The 16,829-nt window shown below is 37.4% G+C and overlaps 2 protein-coding genes and 1 pseudogene across 4 annotated transcripts in view; all 3 read right to left on the bottom strand.

Moving 5' to 3' along the window:
* Positions 1 to 16,829, bottom strand: part of VCAM1 (vascular cell adhesion molecule 1) — a 226,790-nt gene that overhangs the window by 61,543 nt on the left and 148,418 nt on the right. The window lies entirely within an intron of this gene.
* Positions 1 to 16,829, bottom strand: part of SLC30A7 (solute carrier family 30 member 7) — an 86,360-nt gene that overhangs the window by 25,766 nt on the left and 43,765 nt on the right. The gene's annotated exons all lie outside the window — the stretch shown is intronic.
* Positions 11,371 to 14,647, bottom strand: LOC145721024 (small ribosomal subunit protein RACK1 pseudogene; annotated as a pseudogene).

The following is a 16,829-nucleotide window of genomic DNA, read 5'->3' as shown; positions in this document are numbered from 1 at the left end:
GCGCCTGGGTGGCTCAGTTGGTTAAGCGACTGCCTTCGGCTCAGGTCATGATCCTGGAGTCCCTGGATCGAGTCCCGCATCGGGCTCCCTGCTCGGCGGGGAGTCTGCTTCTCCCTCTCCCACTCCCCCTGCTTGTGTTCCCTCTCTCGCTGTGTCTTTCTCTGTCAAATAAATAAATAAAATCTTTAAAAAAAAAAAAGAGGTTTTTTTTTATGCCTCCTCTAGGAGGCACATAGAAAAATTTAGCTCTTTTCATCATTTCTTCTTCAATCTTTATCCTAAGGAACTCTAATAATGCCTAAAGATATCTGAGGTGGAAAATGCACTCAACTAGAAACCATGATACCTGGTTTCTAATTCTGCCATTAAATAACTTTGGACAAATTGTATAGCCTTCCAGAGCATCAGTTTTCTCATCTGTAAAATGAGGACGTGGATTAAATAGGCAATTTCTTCCATCTTCCCTTTTCATTCAATAAGAAAAAAATGGTCAAACTACAAAGAATACTAGTGCAAGAATTATTTGGAAATGAAAGAAAATGTTATTTGTATACATCCAAAAAAAAAAAAAAGCGTCACCAAATGAGATGAGATATACTTGGCAAACTGATTTACTCCATCACTAATTAGGTAATCCCACAAATGAATTTTATTAAGCAACTGCTATGAATAAGCAATTATTAAGCACTACTGTATACTCTGCTTGGCATCAGATTTTCTAGAACCAGATGGAATCTAACTCTAAAGTTGGAAATGAAGGTCTAGAACACCAAAGTAACTTGCCTAAGGACACAGCTAGTGAGTAGGAGCGCTAGAATAATAAGACCAAGTCTTTGGACTCTAACTTCAATTTTGGAAAGTTCAAGTCAACAAACATTTATTATATGCCTACTATTTGCAAAGCATGTAATAGGCGCTGAAAATAAAAAGATAAATAACAGGGCACCTGGGTGGCTCAGTTGGTTAAGCAACTGCCTTCGGCTCAGGTCATGATCCTGGGGTCCCGGGATCGAGTCCCGCATCGGGCTCCCTGCTCGGTGGAGAGTCTGCTTCTCCCTCTGCCCCTCCTTCCTCTCATGCTCTCTGTCTCTCATTCTCTCTCTCTCAAATAAATAAATAAATAAATAAATAAAAAATCTTTAAAAAAAAAAAGATAAATAATATAAAATAGCTACTTTGAAGGGATTCACAACTTTTGAAAAAGCCTATAGAAAGGTGACTAGAAATCAGGCAACAAGCACTTGTTCAGGGCCTACCATTTGGAAGAAGGCACATATGAATGCAAAACAACTAGAGATGACGCCTGTACCCATTTTCATTTCCCATGAACTTCTGGTGACGGTTTCCTTTATTATTATGTTGATAACTTACTTTTAAATCTACCTTTAAAATAAAGTGGAAAACTGGAAAAGAACCTGACTCTACTGTAACAGAAGGCATACAATATGAACAATGATACTATTTTTTTTTTTTTAAAGATTTTATTTATTTATTTCACGGAGAGAGAGGAACACAAGCAGGGGGAGTGGGAGAGGGAGAAGCAGGCCTCCCGCAGAGCAGGGAGCCCGATGCAGGGCTCGATCCCAGGACCCTGAGATCATGACCCGAGCCGAAGGCAGTCGCTTAACCGACTGAGCCACCCAGGCGCCCTTGAACAATGATACTATTAAGCAACAGGTGTGAGACAGCTTTTTGCAAACAACTTTAAAATACTTAATGTTTTAGAATACCCTAGGCATAGTCTAATTTTTCTAATTTGTGTGTGAGTTAAAACACAATGAAGAGATGACTGAGTCCAAGCTATAATAATCCTTGAAGAGATCAGCCTTCAAACCTGAAGGGCATTCCCCTAATACAGTCTCTTAATAAGCCACCCAGAATCATCTACAAATTTATCCAAACCTTCGTTCAAATTTTTGTGTCTATAGTCCATGTATGTTGCCTCCCAAAACCAGCTACTCCTTGCCACATTTGTTAAAAAAAAAAAAGAAAGAAAAAAAGAAAGAAAGAAAAAAAAAACACCCAGTATTTTCCCTTTATCCCATAAAATTTATTTTCACATGTGGCCCTTAGTTTGAAGACTGTAGAATTGGTGAAGAATTTCCATGATCACAGATAACAAACTATTAAAAGTAACAGGGAATTTAGAGATCACTCATTTTAACACTCAATTCAAGAACTATAATGCATAATCGTGATTGGCTCAGTTGGTTAAGCCTCCGACTCTTGATTTCAGCTCAGGTCATGATCTCAGGGTGGTGAGATCAAGTCTAGCTGGGGCTTCGCGCTCAGCAAGTGCAGGGAGTCTGCTTAAGATTCTCTCCCTTTGCCCCTCCCCTTTGTGCAAGCATGTGCATGTGTGCTCTCTCTCAAAAACAAAAAAGAACCATAATGCAAATAAACATTTTAATAAAATTAATTTTAAAATAACTTAAATAAAAGGTATCATAATTGATATAAGGAAATAATTAGAACAGTGTATTTTTTTGGTAAGGGTCAATGAGGTATTTACTGATTTTGCTAGATTATAAAATTCAAAATGGTTGCCTGCTTTAGTGGAATTTTAATAAAATGCTTACATTCAACAGCAGCAAGCATTTCACCAAAGCACACTGATGTGTCACACTAATTTTGTCTAACAGTAACTCTGAAATTATGTAAGGATTTCAGCTATATCTGTAAGAGGGTTATGAAACTGTGGTGGAAGGAGAAAGGTGCTTGCTAAGTCGCATGGTGATACAGCAATTTAGAACCAAGGTCAATTTCTCTAACAATTTCAAAGATCATAAAATGTAAAAGAAACCTGCAGAAACTTTATGTTTGCCTTTTAAAATTGTGTTTAGCTTAGGAGTTTGTGTCCATATTTTTCTGATTAACTATCGTAATGGGAAATCATAAAAGAGATTTTAGCATGGATCTATCTACCCATAATGAAAGGATATGGGGAAAAAGACAAGCTTAGCAAATTCCTGACTGAGCTAACACTTAGAGTTGCATCCAAACCCAAAAAGTAAGCATTTGGAAACAATTAGAGGTTCCCGCTTCTGGTTGACTAACTCAATTCTAACTTTAACAATGAACACCATTTTCCTAGCATATATAAAAGGCATGAGTCATTAGGTATATGAATTTACCAGTAAAACAGGGTTATGGTTTTATTCTTCAAAAGCTGAAGGTAAATCAAATTTATAATCATACAGTCATAAACATAAACTTAATGTAGGCTTAAATGCTAACAGATTAAATAAGCAATAGTTACTACTCTTTATTGCCAGAAACTTTACAAATGAAAATATATTCAGAATTTTACTTGAGAAACAGCTTTTAGTGAAAGTCTCACCATTTCAACACTAAATTATCTAGCAGTAATTATAAATAAGCCAAACAAAAGATAAGGGTATACATTATGAAAACTTCTGAAGAACAGACTAGTGATAATCGTAATGCTTAGCAATAAAAAATTTCAGCGAGCTGAAACTATTACTTAGATCTGAGAATAAACATCTATAATAATAATTAAAACATAATTACTGATTCAACTTTTTGAATTGGCTTATGGGCTCAGTCCTTCTGCCTATTATCAGGGGTTCTTACAATCTACGAACCTAGAAAAAGATAGGTATACTTTTTAAAGAACCCATAAAATTTGAAGGTCTGGTATATGTCATATACTTGAAAGTACAGTGGACAAAAAGCCAAAGAAAACTGACCCAAAGTTGACATATACTCTACGTTTAAACACAGCAGTCCTAGGGCAAGCTGTAAATATGCAGTCATATTTGCATAAATACAATTATTTCATAGTGATGAACAATTACCTATTAACCCAGAATTTCAAGAATCATAATGCAGGGGCACCTGGATGGCTCAGTCGGTTAAGCCTCCGACTCTTGATTTCAGCTCAGGTCATAATCTCAGGGTCGTGAGATCAAGCCCTGTGTGGGGCTAATATGGAAGAGATAACTCCAAACCACAGGAATTGTGGTTTACCTTATAATTACACTGAGTTTCAAAACCTATGGTTTAAATCAATGCACATTTACAGAGTACCTACTTTAGTCAATAATGGTGATAACTACATACCCTTAAATAACCCTAGAACTCAGAGCCAAAATCATGAAAAGGTCACCCTTTTCCTTAAACGTCTGGAACTTATTTATAACACCTAATACATCTGGTCTTTGGACCAAAAGCATTAGTAAATAATGTCAAATTAGTAAGTAATTAGTAATGTCTTTGTTTAGACAACACTTAATAGTTTTTAAAGTGCTTTCATAATTTTTTTTCTTATTTGATCCTCACACCAGCCTTAAGTAACCTTAAAACATTCCATTCTGCAATGACAGAAAGTCAGATGTAGGCAAAATTTTAAGAGATATTTAGGCCAACTCCCTCATTTTACAAAAGAGAAAACCATCTCAGAGAGATTAAGACAACTTGCTCTTTGTTATATACTAGTAAGAGGCAGAGTTGGATGTGCTGATTCCAAAGCTAAGACTCTCTGCATCACACTACAGTGTCTCATCATGATTAAGTCCTCTAGAGTCAGAGGTCATGTCATATTCTTTTTATTCCCAGTGCCTAGCACAGTACTTGGAATACAATAAGCACTTGGCATATGTCTGCTGAATGTATAATCTATTTTAAAATTTCAAACACTCTGGTGTGTTTGAAAGGGTGTTTGAAAGGGTGACTTTCAACCCTTCAAAGTAATAGCTAAATAGCAAAACAATAAAGGTCCCCTCAATTTAGTCACTCCCCAAAAGAATTTTTTTTGAAGATTTATTTATTTGACAGAGAGGGAGATAGCGAGAGAGAGAGAGAGAGCGCGCACAAGCAGGGGGAGCAGCAGGCAGAGACGGAGAAGCAGGCTCCCCACCAAGCAAGGAGCCAGATACGGGGCTCAATTCCAGGACCCTGGGATCATGACCTGAGCCGAAGGCAGATGCTTAACCTACTGAGCCACTCAGGTGCCTCTCCCAAAAGAATTTCTAATAAATAGAATCAAAAGTATCTTATCCTCTATTCAAGTACAGGTGAGAAAGAAAAACTCAGGCAGGAGCAATCATCACTCCCAATTCTTCATTTGAAATTTATTATCTTAATGAAAGCTCTTTTCTTCATTCTCATGAATAAGAAACTAAAATCACACCAGCAATATAGGAAAAAATTATTAAATGATCTATTATGTAGCCATAAAGAACAAAGGTGTAGATAAAGAAGAAAAACGAGTGCAAATTCACACTGATATCCTGTCAAGAGGTAGGGAATTGGGAAGAGACAATGGAATCAATGAAGGAAGAGGGCAAAAAGCTCCATAAAATATATAGTTTTGAGAAGACGGGGCAGGAACAAATTCACATTTGTATTAAATATCGTAACATTTGTATTGAAAAGATAACGAGACCTGGAAGAACCTCCCCACTAGTTCTGTAACCCATTTGAAAGCAGTAGCTAGAAGTAAGATAGACAAAAGCAGGAGATAAAGTTCTTTAAGGAGATCTGCATTTTGAAAACAGTATAGAAGTGAAGACACGGGATCTTGTTTAGAAAAACCAGATAAGATGGCAAGAAATATTTGTCATGACTATCAAAATCAAATCAATTATCATTCAGATAGCTTCAGCGATCACAGGTTTTAACTCAGAACAAAAAGGCCTTGAGGTCAGCAAGAAAAATCCAAAAGGAATGGAACCAAAGTACTGATTAATCTCTAGGTTGAACAAGGTTATTAGGAATCTGGGCTAAACTGTGTCTGTCTGGTGAAAGTTAAAAAATGGTATACGTGTAACTGATTCAATCTATGTGGTATTTAAACCATAATATTTCCTCACCATATAGTAACAGAGCTTTGCCTCTAGATGGCTGAGTGTGTTCCTGTGAAGAAATCCAGGATCCAGGAAGGAGAGCAGAGACAAGTAGCAAAGGGGCACTGTTAACATGCAGCAGCTCCTCTGCCCTCCGAAATGGTGGAGGCAGTCACCAACTGACTGTATTTCTTTTATTCTTTCCCTCCTTTCTCTCTCCCTCTTTCTCCCCACTTGATAATGAATGAATGAGGGTCAGTTAATGGGGGGGGGGGGGGGGCATGTGAGAAATCATTTAAGTGAATGGTGCCTGCCTGCCAAAAGCATTCCTTTTTGGAAGGAAGGTAGGCAAGCAATTAACGCTTACACAATGCTTCCCAATTTTTTGCCAATTTGTGCTAGACTTTATATATCTTAACCCATTTAATCCATACATAACAAATTATGAGGTAGGCATTACTGTTAGCCCCACTCTAAAGTTGCAAAACTGAGGCATAGAGAGGCTAAGTGACTTGCCCAAGGTCACACAGCTAAATGGTGAAACCGGGATTTGAACCCAGGCACTTTGGCTCCCTAGCAAATGCTCTTAACCACACTGCAATATTTCTTCCAATGAAGTAATCAACATGGCTTTGCTAGTGCTCACAAAGCACCTTTGCCTACAGGAGAGGTCTGACTTTTAGGAAAAGCTGATCTTCAAAGTGTATAGGAAGCCTGAACCACAAAAAACAATTTAAAAGCTCAGTAGCGATATAAATGTTTTCCATCATCTGAGAGCTGACTGGTATTGTCAAGACCTGAATAGAAGCAAATCCCTGACACCTAGTTACCATTGTGGGCCCATCCTCAATGATAACTTCCAAAGAAAGTCACATGTTGGGTGCCTGGGTGGCTTAGTTGGTTAAGCGACTGCCTTCGGCTCAGGTCATGATCCTGGAGTCCTAGGATCGAGTCCTACATCGGACTCCCCGCTCGGCTGGGAGTCTGCTTCTCCCTCTGACCCTCCCCCCTCTCATGCTCTCTCTGTCTCATTCTTTCTCTCTCAAATGAATAAAAAAAATAAAAATAAAAAAATAAATAAAAAAAGAAAGAAAGTCACATGTTATGTGAGAAGTAAACCAAACATGGGAAATACAAAGCAAAGGCAAAAGGACCCTTATTAAATTGTTTACCCAAATCAAACTTTTAAAATACCACTGTGAGAACAGACTTTTTAGTGAGTATCTGAAGGTAGGTTTCTAATTGCTACATTACATTGGATGCTGACTATATGAAAATGCTTAGTTGCTGAGATATGGGTAGAAATTATGTTTTTCAAGGATTAATTAAGCAAGAGAACAGAGTAACTTAAGAGCAGGCTATAGCTAGTGGAAGAGTTTGAAATTAATTACACACAACAATGAATATTAAAACTGAAGAACCAAGAGGGACTAATTTTTTTTCTTGTGCAAACAAGTGAAAAAAAGTGAGTCAAAGTTGAAAAAACTTAATATGGTTTCCACCTTTAAAAATTTACATTACTTTTTATTGTATTTTTTAAAAGATTTTTATTTATTTGTCAGAGTGAGAGAGTGTGCACACAAGTCTATTTTTAACTTTCTTAAGAACATCCATATTTTCCATAATGGCTGTACCATGCCATGCCTACCAACACTGCACAAAAGTTCCAAATTCTCCATATCCTCATGAACACATATTATCTATTCTTTTGATAATGGCCATCCTAATGGAGTCATATCTCATTGTAGGAATTTGCATTTCCCTAATGATTAGTGCTGTTTGAACATCTCTTCATATGTTTATTGGCCAGTTGTATATATTCTTGGGAGAAATGTCTGTTCAAATCTTTTGCCTGTTTTTTAATCAGATTATTTGTTGTTATTGTTGCTTGAGTTGTAGATTTTCCTTATACATTCTGCATATTAACCCCATATCAGATATATAACTTACAATTTATTATTTGCTCCCATTCCAGAGGCTGCCTTTTTACTCTGCTGATTGTTTCGTATGACGCACCAATACCTTTTAAGTTCGGTAAAATCCCATTTATCTATTTTTTATTTTGTTGCCTATCCTTTGGGGTCATAGCCAAGAAATCACTGCTAAATCCAATGTCCTGAAGCTTGCCCCCTATGTTTTCATCTAGAAGTTTAAGAGTTTTAGATCATATATTTAGGTCTTTAATCCATTTTGAGTTAATTTTTGCATGCAGTTATAAGGTAAGGGTCCAACTTTATTCTTTTGCATGTGGGTATCCAGTTTTCCTAAAACCATTTGTTGAAGAGAGACTGTACTTTCCCCACTGTATATAGTCTTGGCACTCTTGTCAAAAATCATTTGGCTATATATGCAAGGGTTTATTCCTGGGCCATTTGTTCCGTTGGTCTATATGCCTATCTTTATGCCAGGACCACACCATCTTAATTACTGTTGCTTTGTAGTATGTTTTGAAATCAGGAAGTGAGGCCTCCTTCTTTCTCAAGATTGTATTGGCTATTCATCATCCTTTGAGATTCCATACAAATCTTAGGATATTTTTTTAACCAAAAAATGTCATTGGGATTTTGATAGAGATTGCACTGAACCTGCAGATCACTTTGGATAGTATACACATTTAAACAATATTAAGTTCTGATCCATCCCTTTATTCATATCTTCTTTGATTTCCTTTAGCAATGTTTTATAATTTTCAGTGTACAAGTCTTTCACTTCCTTGGTGAAGTTTATTCCTAAGTATTTTATCCTTTTTGATGCTATAGTAAATGGGATTATTTTTTAAATTTCATTTTTAGATTGGTCATTGTTAGTATATAGAAACACAACTGAGTTTTGAGTGTAGATTTTGTATTCTGCAACTTTGCTAAATTCTTTTATTAGTCCTAATAGCTTTTTAATGGCATCTTTAGGGTTTTCTACATTTAAGAACATGTCATGTGTGAACAGGAAATTTTAATTCCTCTTTGTATGCCTTTCTTTTTCTTGTCTGATTGCTCTGGCTAGAATTTTCAGTACTATGGTGAACAGTAGTGGTGGAATTGGGCATGCCTGCGTTGTTCTTGATCTTAGAGGAGAAGTTTTGAGTCTTTCCCCACTGAGTATGATGTTAACTCTGGGTTTTTCATACATGGCTTTTATTATGTTGAGGTAGTTCCTTCTTTTCTTAATTTGTTAAGTGTTTTACCATTTCATGGCTGTTGAATTTTGTCACATGATTTTTCTGAGCTGATTGAGATGATCATGTCTTTTTTCCTTCACTTTCTATTTGGTATATAACATCAATTGATTTTCATATGTCGAACCATCCTTGCATTTTTTTTTTTTTTTTTAAAGATTTTATTTATTTATTTGACAGAGAGAGACATAGCGAGAGAGGGAACACAAGTAGGGGGAGTGGGAGAGGGAGAAGAAGGCTTCCCGCAGAGCAGGGAGCCCGATGCGGGGCTCGATCCCAGGACCCTGGGATCATGACCTGAGCAGAAGGCAGACGCTTAACGGACTGAGCCACCCAGGCGCCCCCATCCTTGCATTCTAAGTGTAAATTCCACCTAGTCATGATGCAAGATCCTTTTAATGTGCTGTTGAATTCATTTTGCCTCATATTTTGTTTAGGACTTTTATGTCAATATTCATGAGGAATATTGGTCTATAGTGTGTGTGTGTGTTTTTTTTTTAAGATTTTATTTATTTACTTGTCAGAGAGAGAGAGAGCACAAGCAGGGGGAGCAACAGGCAGAGAGAGAGAAGCAGGCTCCCCACTGAGCAAGAAGCCCACTGCGGGACTTGATCCCAGGATGCTGGGATCATGGCTTGAGCCGAAGGCAGCTGCTTAACTGACTGAGCCACCTAGATGTCCCTTGGTCTATAGTTTTCTTTTCCTGTCATGTTTTTGTCTGGTTTCAGTATACCTGGGTCATTCTTGCCTCACAGAATGATTGGAAGTCTCTTCTCCTCCTTAATTCTTTGGAAGAGTTTGAAAAAGAATTGATGTTAATTCTTCTCTAAATGCTTGGTAGAACTCACCAGTAAATTCATCTGGTTCTGTGCTTTTGTGTTGTTGAAAAGTATTTGATTAGTGCTTCAATTCTTTAATTACTGACTCCTCACTTGTTATAGGTTTGTTCAGATTTTTTTATTTCTTCATGATTCAGTCTTGGTAGGTTGGATGTTTCTAGAAATACATCCATCTCTTCTAAGTTTTCTAATTTGTTGGCATATAATTGTTCATTGTAGTTCCTTTTATTTCTTATTTCTGCGACATCAGTTGTAATGTCTCCTCTTTCACTGTTAACTTTAGATATTTGAATCTTCTGTTTTCTTCGTTTATCTAGCTAAGGGTTTGTCAGTTTTGTTAATCTTTTCAAGAAAACCAACTCTAGGTTTTGTTGTTTTCTATTGTTTTTCTATTCTCTCTGTCATTTATCTCTGCTCCAATCTTTATTATTTCTTCTTTCTGCTAACTTTTTAGTTTTTTAGTTTCCTTTTTGTAGTTCCTTAATGTATAAAGTTAGGTCATTGATTTGATTTTTTTTTTCTTCACAAAACTAAAATGAGATAAAATAAAGTCATGTGAACATGCTGAGATTTTTTTAAAGTCTAGGTATTTGTCACTATGAACTTCCCTCTTAGTACTGCTTTCACTGTACCCTGTAAGTTTTGGTATGTTGTGTTTTTGTTTTCATTTGTCTCTAGATATTTCCTAAATTCCTTTATAATTTCTTCTTTGACCCACTGGTTGTTAAAGAATAGGTTATTTAATTTCCACATAATTTTGGATTTTCATGTTTTCCTTCTGCTAGTTATTTCCAGTTTCATTCCATTTTGATCATAGAAGATATATAATTTAAATCTTCTAAAATTTGCTACAAATTCTGTTGTTACCTAACATGTAGTCTATCTGGGATATTGTTCTATGTTTGCTTGAGAAGAATGTGTATTCTGCTGTTATTGGGTGGAGTGGTATACATATTTCTGTTAAGCCCAGTTGGTCTACAGTATTGTTGAAGACTACTCTTTTCTTATGGATCCTCTACTTGGTTGTTCTATCCATAAGTGAAAACAAGGTACAATGTCCTTCTTTGTCTCTTGTGGCAGTTTTTGTCTTAAAGTCTCTTTTGTTTAATATATCTATTTTGTCTGATATAAGTATGGCCACTTCGATCTCTTTAGATTCCTGTTTGTATAGAATATCTTTTTTCACCTTTTCACTTTTAGTCTGTTTATATCTGGATCTAAAGTCCATCTCTTATAGGCAGAACAAAACTGGATCATGTTTTGTTTGTTTTTTTAGGGGCAAGGGGCAGAGGAAGAGAGAGAGTCGTAAGCAGGCTCCACACCCAGCACAGAGTTGGACGTGGGTTTCAATCTCACAACTCTGAGATCATGACCTGAGCCAAAATCAAGAGCCAGACATTTGACCAACTGAGTCACCCAGCCACCCCATGCTTTTTTTTTTTTTTTAATCCACTCAGCCAGTCGATGTCTTTTAATAGGTATGTTTAATCTGTTTACATTTAAAGTAATTACTGGTATGAAAGGACTTACTATTCCTATTCATTGTTTTCTGTCTAATAGCTTTTTGTTCCTCTTTTCCTCTCTTGCTTTGTGTTTCATTGATTTTTCTATAGTGACATGTTTTGATTCACTTCCCATTTCCCTTTGTGTATATTCTATAGACATTTTCTTTGTGGTCTTCATAGCATGTGACAAGTTAATCGTGCTGCTTTCAAGATTCTCACTTTACATGTGACATTTTACAGTTTATGATGTGTCTCAGTGTACGCCTCTTTAGATTTATCCTACTTCTTTAAGTTTCTTGAATTTGTATGTCCATTTCTTTTCTCAAATTTGAGTAAGTTTTGGCCATTATTTCTTCAACAGGTTCTCTGCTCCTTTCTTTCTTCACTTTCTGAGACTCCCATATTTGTATGTTGTTGTTCTTGTCCATAAATAACCTTGGGCTCTCTTCATTTTTCATTTTTGCCTTCTCTGCTTCAGTAATTTTTATAAGTCTGTGTTCAGGTTCACTGACTCTATCTTCTATCTGGTCAAATTCACTGAGTCCTGCCCATAAATTTTCAATTTAGTACTGTTATTCTTCAGTTCCAGAATTTCTGTTTGGCCATTCTTCCTAGTTTCTATCTCTTTGTTCATATTCTCATTTTGTTCATGCATCATATTCCTAATTTTGTTTGTCTATCTATGCTTTCTTTTTTAATTAAGTATCCTTATGATGGTAATTTTGAATTCTTTATCTGGCAATTCATATCTCCTTTTTTTAGGATTTGATTTCTACAGATCTAATTTATTAGTTTAAATGTATCACAGTTGGCTGTTTCTTCATATGTCTTATTTTTTGTTGTTGGGATTTGGCATCTGAAGAAATCAACCAACTCTCCAAACTTTGTGGTCTAGTTTCATACAAGGATGACTTTCTCTACTAGGCCTGGCTAGAGATTCTGGGGACCTCAAAAGTCTTTTCTGGGTATGTGTCCTCTATGTGCTTTTTTGTAGGTAATCTGCCCTGTTTGAAGAGGGTTGCCGGCTTCTACTCAGGAGCTCCTGAGCTTCTACTCAGGAGTTTGTGTCTGTAATATTGCAGCCAGCTAGGCTATAGTAAATCCAGTCCTGGGGTTCCATCTAGTGTCAGTCTGTGGTACTGGAGACTCTAATGCAGGCCATTCTTCTCAGGGATGCCCAACCTGGCATTCTGTTTCTGTCAGTACTTGGATACAAGCAAAAAAGACACTATCTCTCAGGCAGCAGCCCCCAAAAGTCAGTTGGAGGTATGTTCAACTCCTTTCCCTCTCTAGGGATAATGTGGGAGTTGGGGTTTTCCTCCCAAACATTCCACCCTGGGCAGGGGTGGGGGTGGGAGTGGCTCTAATGAGAGAGTAAAAAGTGTCACACATTTCCTATCAAGCCTCCACATGGTTGGCTTCCCGCTAGCCTGGGGTGCAGGAACCTTTGAACTGGTTTCAGGATTTCTACAGATCTATTTTGTAAGTTTGTTGTGTTAAATTTCTATACTCCATGAAGGAAAGAAATCTAGGGCTTCCTAGTCTGCCATCTTGCTGATGTCACCTCTCTTCCCCCAACTGAATTCTTTTTTTTAGGGCTGCACAGAATTCCCTTTCTGATGGACATTTGTGTTCTTTCCAATTTGGGGCTATAGCAAATAAAGCCACAAAGAATAAATGTATTCTTTTATATTTCTGCCAGTTCATCTTTAGGATACAAATATTTCTAGAAGTAGGACTCCTTAATCAAAGATAAATACACAATTAATTATGCTAGATACTGTCAACATTCTTTCTGCAGAGATAGTACCATTCTCATTTCTGTCAGCAATGTTCTGCCTATTTTACCTGTAGCCATGACAAAAAAATTATGCAAACTTTTGGATATTTATCCACCTGATAGATGAGAGGCGGTGTCTCAATGTAGTTTTAATTTGCATTTCTTTTTTTATGAGTGAGACTGAACTACTTTTATATGTTTAAATGTAACTTGTATTTCTTCTCCTGTAAACTAAATGAACTTACACTTTTGCCCATTTGTTTATCAGGCTGTTAGTCTTTTTTTCTTTTTGGGAGCTCTATGTTAGGGAGGTTAGCCTTTCATGTTCTAAGTGACAAATATTTATCAGTTTATTATGTCTGTGACTTCCCTTTTAATTTTGCTTGTTTTTTAAAGTCAGAAAACCAATGTTTTATTTCTAAAACTCTGCCATACATTTCTAGGGGGTGCCCATGGTCACCTGCCACCTTCCCACCAGGTTTTCTATGTAGCTGGCAAACAGAGTCTGGCCATCAGCAGACCAGGCCAGAGAGGTATACTGGCAGGGCTCTGCCTTGCTGCTGGTACCGATAACGTCCTACTTCAGTTCCTCTATAATGATCCTGCCTCCCAAGTCCCAGATCTTGATGCTGGTGCCCGGGGCAGCACAGAGACAGTATCAGTTAGGACTGAAGTGCAGGGCATTGATGATGTTCCCACCATCTAGCAGATAAAGGTGCTTGCCTTCATTGAGGTCCCACAGCACGGCTTGGCCATCCTTGTCTCCAGAAGCACAGAGGGATCCATCTGGAGAGACAGTCACAGTGTTCAGGTAGCCCGTGTGGCCGATGTGACTGGTCTTCAGCTTGCAGTTTGCCAGCTTCCATACCTTGACCAGCTTGTTCCAGCCACAGGAGACAATGATGGGATTGCTGCTACCGGGTGGAAAGCAGACACAAGACCCCCACTCCGAATGGCTCTCATCTTGGACAGTGTATTTGCATACACTCCAAGTATTATTCATAGCTTGATGTTTTTATCTCAGGAGCTACTGACAACTTGTCAGTTGTCAGAAAAGGCCATACTCAGCACATCCTTGGTATGGCCTACAAATCTGCGTGTGGTGGTACCGTGGTACCTGTTGTGAGATCCCCGAGATGAAGGGCTCCATCCCAGGAGACTGAGAGGGTGAACTGGCCATCTGAGGAGATGACCACATCACCAACAAAGTGGGAATGACCCTAAAGGGCACACTGAGGGATGCCATCATCAGTCTCATCCCTGGGCAGCTTCCACATGATGATGGTCTTCTCTCAAGAGAAAGACAGTATCATGTCCGGGAACTGGGGAGTGGTGGTGATCTGGGTTACCCAGCTGTTGTGGCCCTTGAGGATACGACCAAGTATCTGCTCAGTTATGGTGGCGGCGAGTGCAGGTGTCGCTGCGGCGACAAGAATGGTGTTGGACAGCTCAAAGAGACTAGCACCATAGCTGCTCCTGCTGTGGTCCTGCTGAGGAAAAGAGCTTGACTTCCCTTTTGATGTTTTCTTTTCTATGCCAAAGTTTTTTCATGTACCTTAATTCATCAATCTTTTTTCTTATTGATTCTAGGTTTTGAGCCATAGTTATTCCCCTAATATTCTCATATTACAAAATAATTCAGACATGCTTTCTCCTAGTATTAGCATGGTCTCATATTTTACTTTGAGAGCTCTCATCAATTTGGAATTCATCCAGGTATACATAGTATTAGCTTCAGTTCCAAATTTATCTTTCTCCAAATAGCTGTCCAGTTATTAGAAAGCTCATCTTTCCCCCACTGATTTGAAATGCTACCTTTATCCTTACTAAATTTGTACTTGCACATAAATCTATTTCTGGGGGTGCCTGGGTGTTTCAGTCCGTTCAGTGTCTGCCTTCAACTCAGGTCATGATCTCAGGGTCCTGGGATCAAGCCCCGCACCAGGCTCCCTGCTCATCTTTAATTTAAAGAAAATCTTTAATCTATTTCTGGACTTTTTTTTTTTTTAAGGATTTTATTTATTTATTTGACAGAGAGAGACACAGCAAGAGAGGGAACACAAGCAGGGGGAGTGGGAGAGGGAGAAGCAGGCTTCCCGCGGAGCAGGGAGCCTGATGTGGGGCTCAATCCCAGGACCCTGGGACCATGCCCTGAGCCGAAGGTAGACGCTTAATGACTGAGCCACCCAGGCGCCCCTATTTCTGGACTTTCTAATCTGCTCCATAGATTTGATTCTTCAGGCACCTCACTATTTTAACTATAAAGGCTTTCTTTACATTTTGTATTTTATTTTCCAGGGTTTTCTCGGGCATTCCTCCTGCTTGTTTTTCCTCTTTATAAGCTTTAAAATCAACTTTTACTACCACCTTCCAGAAAAAAAAAAAATCTGTTGGTATTTTTATTAGAATAGTTTTAATTTTTTAAATAAATCTAAGAATTGACATGTTTATGATGTTGATTCTTCAAAAACAGAAGAGGCTCTGTTCAAGTCCATTTGTGTTTTTTAGAAGCATTTAAAAACTTTTCCTCACACAAGTTTTGTACATTTTATCTACAGGCTGGATTTTGCTTACATATAAAGGGTATTAATTTTGTACATCAATTTTGTATCTGTAACTGTACTAAATTATGCTTGTCAGTTTTTCCATTATTTTCATGAGTTTTACAGAAATAAATTAGTAGATTTTACATAAAATAACCTCTTCTTTCAAATTTTTAAGTCTCAAACACTCTCTTGTCTAAAGTAGTCTCAAACACTCTCTTGTCCAATAAGCTAATGATCACTAATACATTACCATGCTTGCTCTGCTCTTTCAATATATTTTTTTAAGATTTTATTTATTTGAGAGAGAGAGAGAGTGCGCATGAGCGGGGCTGGGGGTGAGGGGGAGGGCAGAGGGAGAGGGAGAAGCAGACTCTCCGTTGAGCAGGGAGCCTGACGGCGGGATCATGACCTGAGCCAAAGGTAGATGCTTAACGTACTGAGCCACCCAGAAGCCCCCTTTCCAATACTTCTAAAACTGTCTGCCACCCTTTCTTAACTAGGATTCATGCTCTGAACTACCAAACACACAAAATAATTTGAGTGACTATTTCTGAATTTCCCCAAGGACAGTAACATAACCAGTACTTTTCTAGATGCATAGGTGAGATGTTAATACTTAAAAACAAATGAATGCCTTAGGGATTCTCTCCCAGAATGCTCGTTGAGAAAGGCTGTTAGACTAATCAGTATTTATAAATGCTCTCACTATGATGGTTTTATATATATTTAAAAATAGTTATTATACGATGATGTTCCCATTTATTCAGTTTTACAATATAGACACATACAAACAAGGTAAAATCTTAAGAAACTGCTTGCCTTACCCCAGAAGTATAGTTCATAAATTATAACCACTTGAAAGATGAGTCACAAAGGAAATTATTAGGCAAAACCATATTTGAAAAAAAAACCCCGTTATTTATTACATATATGACTATTTGAAGATATGGCAGCTTCTTACATGTTTAAAAAAATGCTACTTTTTAATTAATAATTATTTATCTAGTTAATAATTATCTATTATCACAAATAATTATTTAACCAAAGAATCAACAAGGTTTATCAAAATCAGTATCTGGTTCAAATCCTGTATTCATTAACAATGATGATCACCTATGCTTTAGAATTTCAAGTATATAGTTTTGTTTTCATTAGTGCATATTCTTTCCATTTCATATCT

The sequence above is a fragment of the Leptonychotes weddellii genome, chromosome 4, assembly GCF_054177405.1.
Source record: "Leptonychotes weddellii isolate Sample4059 chromosome 4, ASM5417740v2, whole genome shotgun sequence".
NCBI lineage: Eukaryota > Metazoa > Chordata > Mammalia > Carnivora > Phocidae > Leptonychotes > Leptonychotes weddellii.
Note: the sequence above shows the minus strand (reverse complement) of the source record. Positions and strands in the feature narration are given on the sequence as shown.